This window comes from Rhipicephalus microplus, unplaced genomic scaffold (genome assembly GCF_043290135.1).
Source record: "Rhipicephalus microplus isolate Deutch F79 unplaced genomic scaffold, USDA_Rmic scaffold_694, whole genome shotgun sequence".
NCBI classification, from domain to species: Eukaryota; Metazoa; Arthropoda; class Arachnida; order Ixodida; family Ixodidae; genus Rhipicephalus; species Rhipicephalus microplus.
In genome coordinates, this window is record NW_027465250.1 from 1 (window position 1) to 10,000 (window position 10,000).

Here is a 10,000-nt window from a genome sequence, read left to right on the forward strand (position 1 = left end):
TTAAGCCGCAGGCTCCACTCCTGGTGGTGCCCTTCCGTCAATTCCTTTAAGTTTCAGCTTTGCAACCATACTTCCCCCGGAACCCAAATACTTTGGTTTCCCGGAAGCTGCCCGCCGAGTCATTTGAGTAACTCAGGCGGATCGCTGGTTGGCATCGTTTATGGTCAGAACTAGGGCGGTATCTGATCGCCTTCGAACCTCTGACTTTCGTTCTTGATCAATGAAAACATTCTTGGCAAATGCTTTCGCAGTAGTTCGTCTTGCGACGGTCCAAGAATTTCACCTCTAGCGCCGCAATACGAATGCCCCCGTCCGTCCCTCTTAATCATTACCTCGTATTCCAAAAACCAACAGAACAGAAACGAGGTCTTGTTCTATTATTCCATGCAAGTTTATTCAGGCGACTCGCCTGCGTTGAGCACTCTAATTTTTTCAAAGTAAAAGCACCGGCCATCTCGAGGCACACAATGAAGTGCACCAAGAAAGAACCGGCATGATGTTCAGTCCGAGCCGTCGCATCGGGTAGATGCACTACTCGTCTGGAACTGAGATCCAACTACGAGCTTTTTAACCGCAGCAGCTTTAGTATACGCTATTGGAGCTGGAATTACCGCGGCTGCTGGCACCAGACTTGCCCTCCAATTGATCCTCGTTAAAGGATTTAGAGTGTACTCATTTCAATTACGGGGCCTCAAAAGAGTCCCGTATTGTTATTTTTCGTCACTACCTCCCCGTGCCGGGAGTGGGTAATTTGCGCGCCTGCTGCCTTCCTTGGATGTGGTAGCCGTTTCTCAGGCTCCCTCTCCGGAATCGAACCCTGATTCTCCGTTACCCGTAACAACCATGGTAAGCAAGTAACCTACCATCGAAAGTTGATAAGGCAGACACTTGAAAGAAACGTCGCCGGCTCGTGGCCATGCGATCAGCACAAAGTTATCCAGAGTCACCACACAATACGGGCCGAAACCCGATCGATCTTGGTCTAATAAAAGCACCCGTTACCCAAAGGGCTCCAGGCTCACTGCATGTATTAGCTCTAGAATTGCCACAGTTATCCAAGTAGGAAGAAACGATCTAAGGAACCATAACTGATTTAATGAGCCATTCGCGGTTTCGCCTTATTTCGGCATGTACTTAGACATGCATGGCTTAATCTTTGAGACAAGCATATGATTACTGGCAGGATCAACCAGGTAATCGTTCGACTGCGCGTCCGTCCTCGCCCTCGGCGGGCCGGACGCAGTCTGTGTGCGGCGGAGGCCACCTTCAGGCGCCCCAACACGCTTATTTTGCACTCCGAGATGACGGCGTTCGAGCTCGCTACGGCACAACCTTCCCGAAAGACGAGTGGGAGCCGTGCGGCAAGAAGCACGTTCATGCTCGCTCTTTTTCGTTGCATCGACTCGGTCGCGCCGTGCGGGTTGCCCAAGCCCGCTGCACTGTCGGTGGACCGGCCGGAACTAGCAACGGAGCCGAGACTGCAAAGCCGCCAGACGACGGGTCACGCCCGCGTCTTCGGCGCTTTCGCATCTGAATCGCCCGAGGACGACACGGAACACACCTCGATATCGTGGTAAAACGGCACCGTCCGACAACCAGCCCCTAACGCATCAAGCGGATGAGGCTGCAGACGACTGCCGTGGATTCCCCTGGAGCAGACCCGAGGACACGCTTGACGAGGCCGAAGCCCGCCGCATATCAGACACCCGGTCGCTTTCGCGTACGCCGCTCACGAGAACCCCCACATAATAGCAGCGATAAGTACCCAGACCTCCTTGGGCCCTAATACGAGCGTACTCGAGAAAATTTCACCGCGGGTGTGCCCCGAAACGTGTGGCATGTTGAGCGTGCCACAAGTCTACGTCGCTCTCAAACCCGCCGAGGTCGTAGAATTTGCGACCCTACTCACGAAATTCCCACCGAGGATACGGCCGCAAACGTACCGCACCTTGGGTAGGCCACGAGTTTGTGCAACACTACGCTGACGGCACAGCACCGAGGTCGTGCGCGCACGCACGGGAAAATTCCGCCGCGGTTTCTGCCGAAAACGTGAGGCACCACGACTCTCCGCAAGTTCGCGTCGACTGCGAAAGACCGAAGTCGTGAACGACGTGTCCGCTACTCGCCGCCGACACGCTGGACACCAAACGTACAACGACTCGACGGCGTCGTAGAGGCCCACGACGCGGTTTTCCTTAACGACGTCTCGGCGTGGCACCGACAGGTTAGAACGGCCGACCAACGTTCCCTGTCCGCCGTTCGGCTCAGTCGAAGGGCTCGGCGACTTCGGCAACGCTGCGAAGCCGCACGGTGACGCACGCCATGTCCCCATTTTTTTTTTTCTTTCTGCGTCTGCCGGGGTGCCCCTATAATAGCAGCGATAAGCACCCAGACCGCCGTGGGTCGCTCGCCCCGGCTGACGTGGTTTTTCGTACTCCTGCGGCGGTCGCCGTCAAGCACGTCCAAATACGCTACTTTCGTGGGCGCATTCACGCTCTTTCGCTTCGCCGGAGTGCCAGCACTCACTCTGCCAAAAACGGCGAACATCCGAGCGGCGGTTCCCACTTTTGCGTCGGCGTCGCAAACCCCGCCCCGGCAGACGAGGTTTGCCGTACTCGTGCGACGGTGGCCGGCGGGCACGTCGAAAGACGCCGATATCGTGCGCGAATTGGCGCACCTTGGCTTCACCGGAGTGCCGCCACTGACTCCTCCAAAAACGGCGAAGATCCGAGCGGCGCTTCCCACTTTCGCATCGGCGTCCCGAACTCCGCCCCGGCTGACGCGGTTTACCGTACTCGTGCGACGGTCGCCGGCGAGCACGTGGAAAGACGCCGATATCGTGCCCGAATCGGCTCCGTTCGGCTTCGCCGGAGTGCCAGCACTGGCTCGGCGAAAGACGACGAACATCCGAGCGACGGTTCTCACTATTGCGTACGCGTCGCAAACCCCGCCCCGGCAGACGCACTTTGCCGTACTCGTGCGACGGTCGCCGGCGAGCACGTAGAAAGACGCCGATATCGTGCCGGAATCGGCCCCGTTTGGCTTCGCCGGAGTGCCAGCACTCACTCGGCCACAAACGGCGAACATCCGAGCGGCGGTTCCCACTTAGCCGTCGGCGTCCCGAACTCCGCCCCGGCAGACGCGGTTGCCGAGCTCGTGCGACTAGCGACCGCGAAGCCGTCTCGCGACGCCGCTTTCGTGCGCGGCTCCCACTGCGACCTGGGTCACCCGAGGTCGACGAGCAAAAAAGAATGTCGAAAAAAATTTTTTTTTTTTTTGCGTCTGCCGGGGTGCCCCTATAATAGCAGCGATAAGCACCCAGACCGCCATGGGTCGCTCGCCCCGGCTGACGTGGTTTTTCGTTTTCCTGCGGTGGTCGTCGTCAAGCACGTCCAAACACGCCACTTTCGTGGGCGCATTCGCGCTCTTTCGCTTCGCCGGAGTGCCAGCACTCACTCTGCCAAAAACGGCGAACATCCGAGCGGCGGTTCCCACTTTTGCGTCGGCGTCGCAAACCCCGCCCCGGCAGACGAGGTTTGCCGTACTCGTGCGACGGTGGCCGGCGGGCACGTCGAAAGACGCCGATATCGTGCGCGAATTGGCGCACCTTGGCTTCACCGGAGTGCCGCCACTGACTCCTCCAAAAACGGCGAAGATCCGAGCGGCGCTTCCCACTTTCGCATCGGCGTCCCGAACTCCGCCCCGGCTGACGCGGTTTACCGTACTCGTGCGACGGTCGCCGGCGAGCACGTGGAAAGACGCCGATATCGTGCCCGAATCGGCTCCGTTCGGCTTCGCCGGATTGCCAGCACTGGCTCGGCGAAAGACGACGAACATCCGAGCGACGGTTCTCACTATTGCGTACGCGTCGCAAACCCCGCCCCGGCAGACGCACTTTGCCGTACTCGTGCGACGGTCGCCGGCGAGCACGTAGAAAGACGCCGATATCGTGCCGGAATCGGCCCCGTTTGGCTTCGCCGGAGTGCCAGCACTCACTCGGCCACAAACGGCGAACATCCGAGCGGCGGTTCCCACTTAGCCGTCGGCGTCCCGAACTCCGCCCCGGCAGACGCGGTTGCCGAGCTCGTGCGACTAGCGACCGCGAAGCCGTCTCGCGACGCCGCTTTCGTGCGCGGCTCCCACTGCGACCTGGGTCACCCGAGGTCGACGAGCAAAAAAGAATGTCGAAAAAAATTTTTTTTTTTTTTTTGCGTCTGCCGGGGTGCCCCTATAATAGCAGCGATAAGCACCCAGACCGCCATGGGTCGCTCGCCCCGGCTGACGTGGTTTTTCGTTTTCCTGCGGTGGTCGTCGTCAAGCACGTCCAAACACGCCACTTTCGTGGGCGCATTCGCGCTCTTTCGCTTCGCCGGAGTGCCAGCACTCACTCTGCCAAAAACGGCGAACATCCTAGTGGCGGTTCCCACTTTTGCGTCGGCGTCGCCAACCCCGCCCCGGCATACGCGGTTTGCCGTACTCGTGCGGCGGTGGCCGGCGGGCACGTCGAAAGACACCGATATCGTGCGCGAGTCGATGCTTCTTGGTCTCGCAGGAGGGCCGCCACTCACTCCTGCAAAAACGGCGAAGATCCGAGCGGCGCTTCCCACTTTTTCGTCGGCGTCGCAAACCTCGCCCCGGCAGACGCGCTTTGCCGTACTCGTGCGACGGTCGCCGGCGAGCACGTCGAAATACGCCGATATCGTGCCCGAATCGGCCCCGTTTCGCTTCGCCGGAGTGCCAGCACTCGCTCGGCCAAAGACGACGAACATCCGAGCGACGGTTCCCACTATTGCGTACGCGTCGCGAACCCCGCCCCGGCAGACGCGGTTTGCCGTACTCGTGCGGCGGTGGCCGGCGGGCACGTCGAAAGACGCCGATATCGTGCACGAATTGGCGCTCCTTGGCTTCACCGGAGTGCCAGCACTCACTCGGCCAAAAACGGCGAACATCCGAGCAGCGGTACCCACTTAGCCGTCGGCATCCCGAACTCCGCGCCGGCTGACGCGGTTGCCGAGCTCGTGCGACTAGCGACCGCGAACGCGTCTCGCGACGCCGCTTTCGTGCGCGGCTCCCATTGCGACCTGGGTTACCCGAGCTCGACCAGCAAAAAAGAAGGTCGAAAATTTTTTTTTTTTTTTCTGCGTCTGCCGGGGTGCCCCTATAATAGCAGCGATAAGCACCCAGACCGCCGTGTGTCGCTCGCCCCGGCTGACGTGGTTTTTCGTACTCCTGCAGCGGTCGCCGTCACGCACGTCCAAATACGCCACTTTCGTGGGCGCATTCGCGCTCTTTCGCGTCGCCGGAGTGCCAGCACTCACTCTGCCAAAAACGGCCAACATCCGAGCGGCGGTTCCCACTTTTGCGTCGGCGTCGTAAACCCCGCCCCGGCAGACGCGGTTTGCCCTACTCGTGCGACGGTCGCCGGCGAGCGCGTCGAAAGACGCCGATATCGTGCGCTAATTGGCGCTCCCTGGCTTCTCCGGAGTGCCGCCACTCACTCCTCCAAAAACGGCGAAGATCCGAGCGGCGTTCTCCACTTTCGCATCGGCGTCCCGAACTCCGCCCGGGCTGACGCGGTTTACCGTACTCGTGCGACGGTCGCCGGCGGGCACGTCGAAAGACGCCGATATCGTGCCGTAATCGGCCCCGTTTGGCTTCGCCCGTGTGCCAGCACTCACTCGGCCAAAAACGGCGAACATCCGAGCAGCGTTTCCCACTTTCGCATCGGCGTCCCGAAGCCCGCCCCGGCAGACGCGGTTTGCCCTACTCGAGCGACGGTCGCCGGCGATCACGTCGAAAGGCGCCGAATTCGTGCACGAATCGATGCTTCTTGGTCTCGCAGGAGGGCCGCCACTCACTCCTGCAAAAACGGCGAAGATCCGAGTTGCGCTTCCCACTTTTTCGTCGGCGTCCCGAACTACGCCCCGGCTGACGCGGTTTACCGTACTCGTGCGACGGTCGCCGGCGGGCACTTCAAAATACGCCGATTTCGTGGGCGCATTCACGCTGTTTCGCTTCCCCGGAGTGCCAACACTCACTCTGCCGAAAGCGGCGATCATCCGAGCGGCGGTTCCCACTTTTGCGTCGGCTTCGCAAACGGCGCCCCGGCAGACGCGCTCGTGCGACGTACTCGTGCGACGGTCGCCGGCGAGCACGTCGAAAGACGCCGATATCGTGCTCGAATCGACCCCGTTTCGCTTCGCCGGAGTGCTGCCAGTCACGGCGCAGAAAACGGCGAACAAGTGTTTTTTTTTTTTTTTTTCCTAGAATTTGTGTTATAGAAGGCACATTTGATATCGGACGATAATTTTCAACTTTATCACGCGCACCGATTTTCGTGTAGAGGTTTGCAAGTTTATGGGAATTTCTCCACTTGGAATAATGCGATTTAGTAGTACTACGAGAACTTCATGGATGTACTCAAGGGTACGGGGCAAGTCAGTTACGTCAACACCTGCAGATTTTTTACACTTCAAACTGAAAATTGTTGGTTGTGAGTCCTCGTGTGATATTAAAGGCCGATTCGCTAACACATAGAACAAAGAAAGAAAGGAAGAAAAAACGCCCGCGCTCGCTCAAGAAACCTGGGTTCGCAACAAGTGGCAACAACAAGCAACCGAGCGAGTGCGCCAAAACCCGTGGCGGCCGAACAAACGCGAAGTCCCAACCGCGTCAGCCGGGGCGGCACGGGACAGGAAAAATCACTTCAGCCGGGGCGGCGGGGCACCGAATAAACCTCGTCACCTCGTCGCAGGATAAAAGAGGAAACAAAAAGTCTAAACAGCGTCTGCTGGAGCGAATGCGTAATAAAACAACAACAACAACAAAAAAAAAAAACACCCGCGCTCAAGAAGTCTGCAATCACCACAAAAGGCGACTGTGACCGAGCAGCGTCAGCCGGGGCCGTGCGGAAACGGAAAAACCGCGACTACCGGGGCGTCGAGGCACCGAAAAATCCACTTCAGCCGCGGCGAAAAAAAAAAACAAAAAGAAAGACGGAGGGGGGGGGGGGAACCACGTCTGCCGGGGCGAAGGAAAAAAAAAAAACGCGTCTGCCGGGGCGAGCCCGGGTGCGGCACCACCGGGAAAACTGTGGCAAACAGACATGGCGATCGAGTGAGTGGGCCGCCAGCCAGGCTCAGCCAAAAAGTGCAAAGTCCGAACTGCGTCAGCCGGGGCGGCAAAAACCACGTCAGCCGGGGCGGCGCAAAAAACCGCGTCTGCCGGGGCGGCACGAAACCGCGTCAGCCGGGGCGGCGCGAAAACTGCGTCAGCCGGGGCGAAAGAAAAAAAAAAAAAAACGCGTCTGCCGGGGCGAGCCCGGGTGCGGCACCACCGGGAAAACTGTGGCAAACAGACATGGCGATCGAGTGAGTGGGCCGCCAGCCAGGCACAGCCGAAAAGTGCAAAGTCCGAACCGTGTCAGCCGGGGCGGCAAAAAACCGCGTCAGCCGGGGCGGCGCAAAAAACCGCGTCTGCCGGGGCGGCACGAAACCGCGTCTGCCGGGGCGGCGCGAAAACTGCGTCAGCCGGGGCGAGCCCGGGTGCGGCACCACCGGGAAAACTGTGGCAAACAGACATGGCGATCGAGTGAGTGGGCCGCCAGCCAGGCTCAGCCAAAAAGTGCCAAGTCCGAACTGCGTCAGCCGGGGCGGCAAAAAACCGCGTCAGCCGGGGCGGCGCAAAAAACCGCGTCTGCCGGGGCGGCGCGAAAACCGCGTCTGCCGGGGCGGCGCGAAAACTGCGTCAGCCGGGGCGAAAGAAAAAAAAAAACGCGTCTGCCGGGGCGAGCCCGGGTGCGGCACCACCGGGAAAACTGTGGCAAACAGACATGGCGATCGAGTGAGTGGGCCGCCAGCAAGGCTCAGCCAAAAAGTGCTAAGTCCGAACTGCGTCAGCTGGGGCGGCAAAAAACCGCGTCTGCCGGGGCGGCACGAAACCGCGTCAGCCGGGGCGGCGCGAAAACCGCGTCTGCCGGGGCGGCACGAAACCGCGTCAGCCGGGGCGGCGCGAAAACTGCGTCAGCCGGGGCGAGCCCGGGTGCGGCACCACCGGGAAAACTGTGGCAAACAGACATGGCGATCGAGTGAGTGGGCCGCCAGCCAGGCACAGCCGAAAAGTGCTAAGTCCGAACTGCGTCAGCCGGGGCGGCAAAAACCGCGTCAGCCGGGGCGGCGCGAAAACCGCGTCTGCCGGGGCGGCACGAAACCGCGTCAGCCGGGGCGGCGCGAAAACTGCGTCAGCCGGGGCGAGCCCGGGTGCGGCACCACCGGGAAAACTGTGGCTAACAGACATGGCGATCGAGTGAGTGGGCCACCAGCCAGGCTCAGCCAAAAAGTGCTAAGTCCGAACTGCGTCAGCCGGGGCGGCAAAAACCGCGTCAGCCGGGGCGGCGCAAAAAACCGCGTCTGCCGGGGCGGCACGAAACCGCGTCAGCCGGGGCGGCGCGAAAACTGCGTCAGCCGGGGCGAAAGAAAAAAAAAAAACGCGTCTGCCGGGGCGAGCCCGGGTGCGGCACCACCGGGAAAACTGTGGCAAACAGACATGGCGATCGAGTGAGTGGGCCGCCAGCCAGGCACAGCCGAAAAGTGCCAAGTCCGAACTGCGTCAGCCGGGGCGGCAAAAAACCGCGTCAGCCGGGGCGGCGCAAAAAACCGCGTCTGCCGGGGCGGCACGAAACCGCGTCAGCCGGGGCGGCGCGAAAACTGCGTCAGCCGGGGCGAGCCCGGGTGCGGCACCACCGGGAAAACTGTGGCAAACAGACATGGCGATCGAGTGAGTGGGCCGCCAGCCAGGCTCAGCCAAAAAGTGCCAAGTCCGAACTGCGTCAGCCGGGGCGGCGCAAAAAACCGCGTCTGCCGGGGCGGCGCGAAAACCGCGTCTGCCGGGGCGGCGCGAAAACTGCGTCAGCCGGGGCGAAAGAAAAAAAAAACGCGTCTGCCGGGGCGGCAAAAAACCGCGTCTGCCGGGGCGGCACGAAACCGCGTCAGCCGGGGCGGCGCGAAAACCGCGTCTGCCGGGGCGGCACGAAACCGCGTCAGCCGGGGCGAGCCCGGGTGCGGCACCACCGGGAAAACTGTGGCAAACAGACATGGCGATCGAGTGAGTGGGCCGCCAGCCAGGCACAGCCGAAAAGTGCTAAGTCCGAACTGCGTCAGCCGGGGCGGCAAAAACCGCGTCAGCCGGGGCGGCGCAAAAACCGCGTCTGCCGGGGCGAATGCAAAAAAAACAAAGAAAAAAGCCCGCGCTTAATCAAAAGAAAACAAAGAAAAAAGCTTGCGCTTAATCAAAAGAAAACAAACAAAAAAAGTTCGCGCTTAAGCCTGGCGGTGGAACCACCGGGGCAAACAGACCTGGCGATCGAGTGAGTGGGCCGCCAGCCGGGGTGAGCCAAAAAGTGCAAAGTCGGAACCGCGTCAGCCGGGGCGGCGCGAAAACCGCGTCAGCCGGGGCGGCGCAAAAACTGCGTCAGCCGGGGCGGCACGGAAAAACGAAAACCGCGTCAGCCGGGGCGGCACGGAAAAACGAAAACCACGTCAGCCGGGGCGACATCAAAATGAGGAAAAAAAAAAAAAACTGCCTTAGGACACCTGCGTACACTTTCATGCGTTTGGGCATATCTCTCTGTAACACGCGCGCCCCTCGTTACGCGCGGCACTCTGTTTTCTCCGACACCCATATTTCGGCGGCATGTGGCACGCGCGCCCGTCCCTACGCACGGCACACCGCAGTGCTTTCTCGATATTTTTCTTTTCCTCCAACACCGTCATCTATAGGCTTTTAGTGACCTGTTGCTCGTGGCAAAAGTTCGCTAGCTCTGACACCTCTTGCATGCGCACCGTTTTTGCGCACGGTGCTATGCCGCAAAGCACGGCAGTCGCATGCGTTTCTCTCAGGCACCTCTTTTTTGACACAACGCTGTGGTGCTTAGAAACACACCCGCCGCTTTTGCGCACAGAACTCCACCGTACAGCACGGTAGTCACGTTTGTTCCACACGA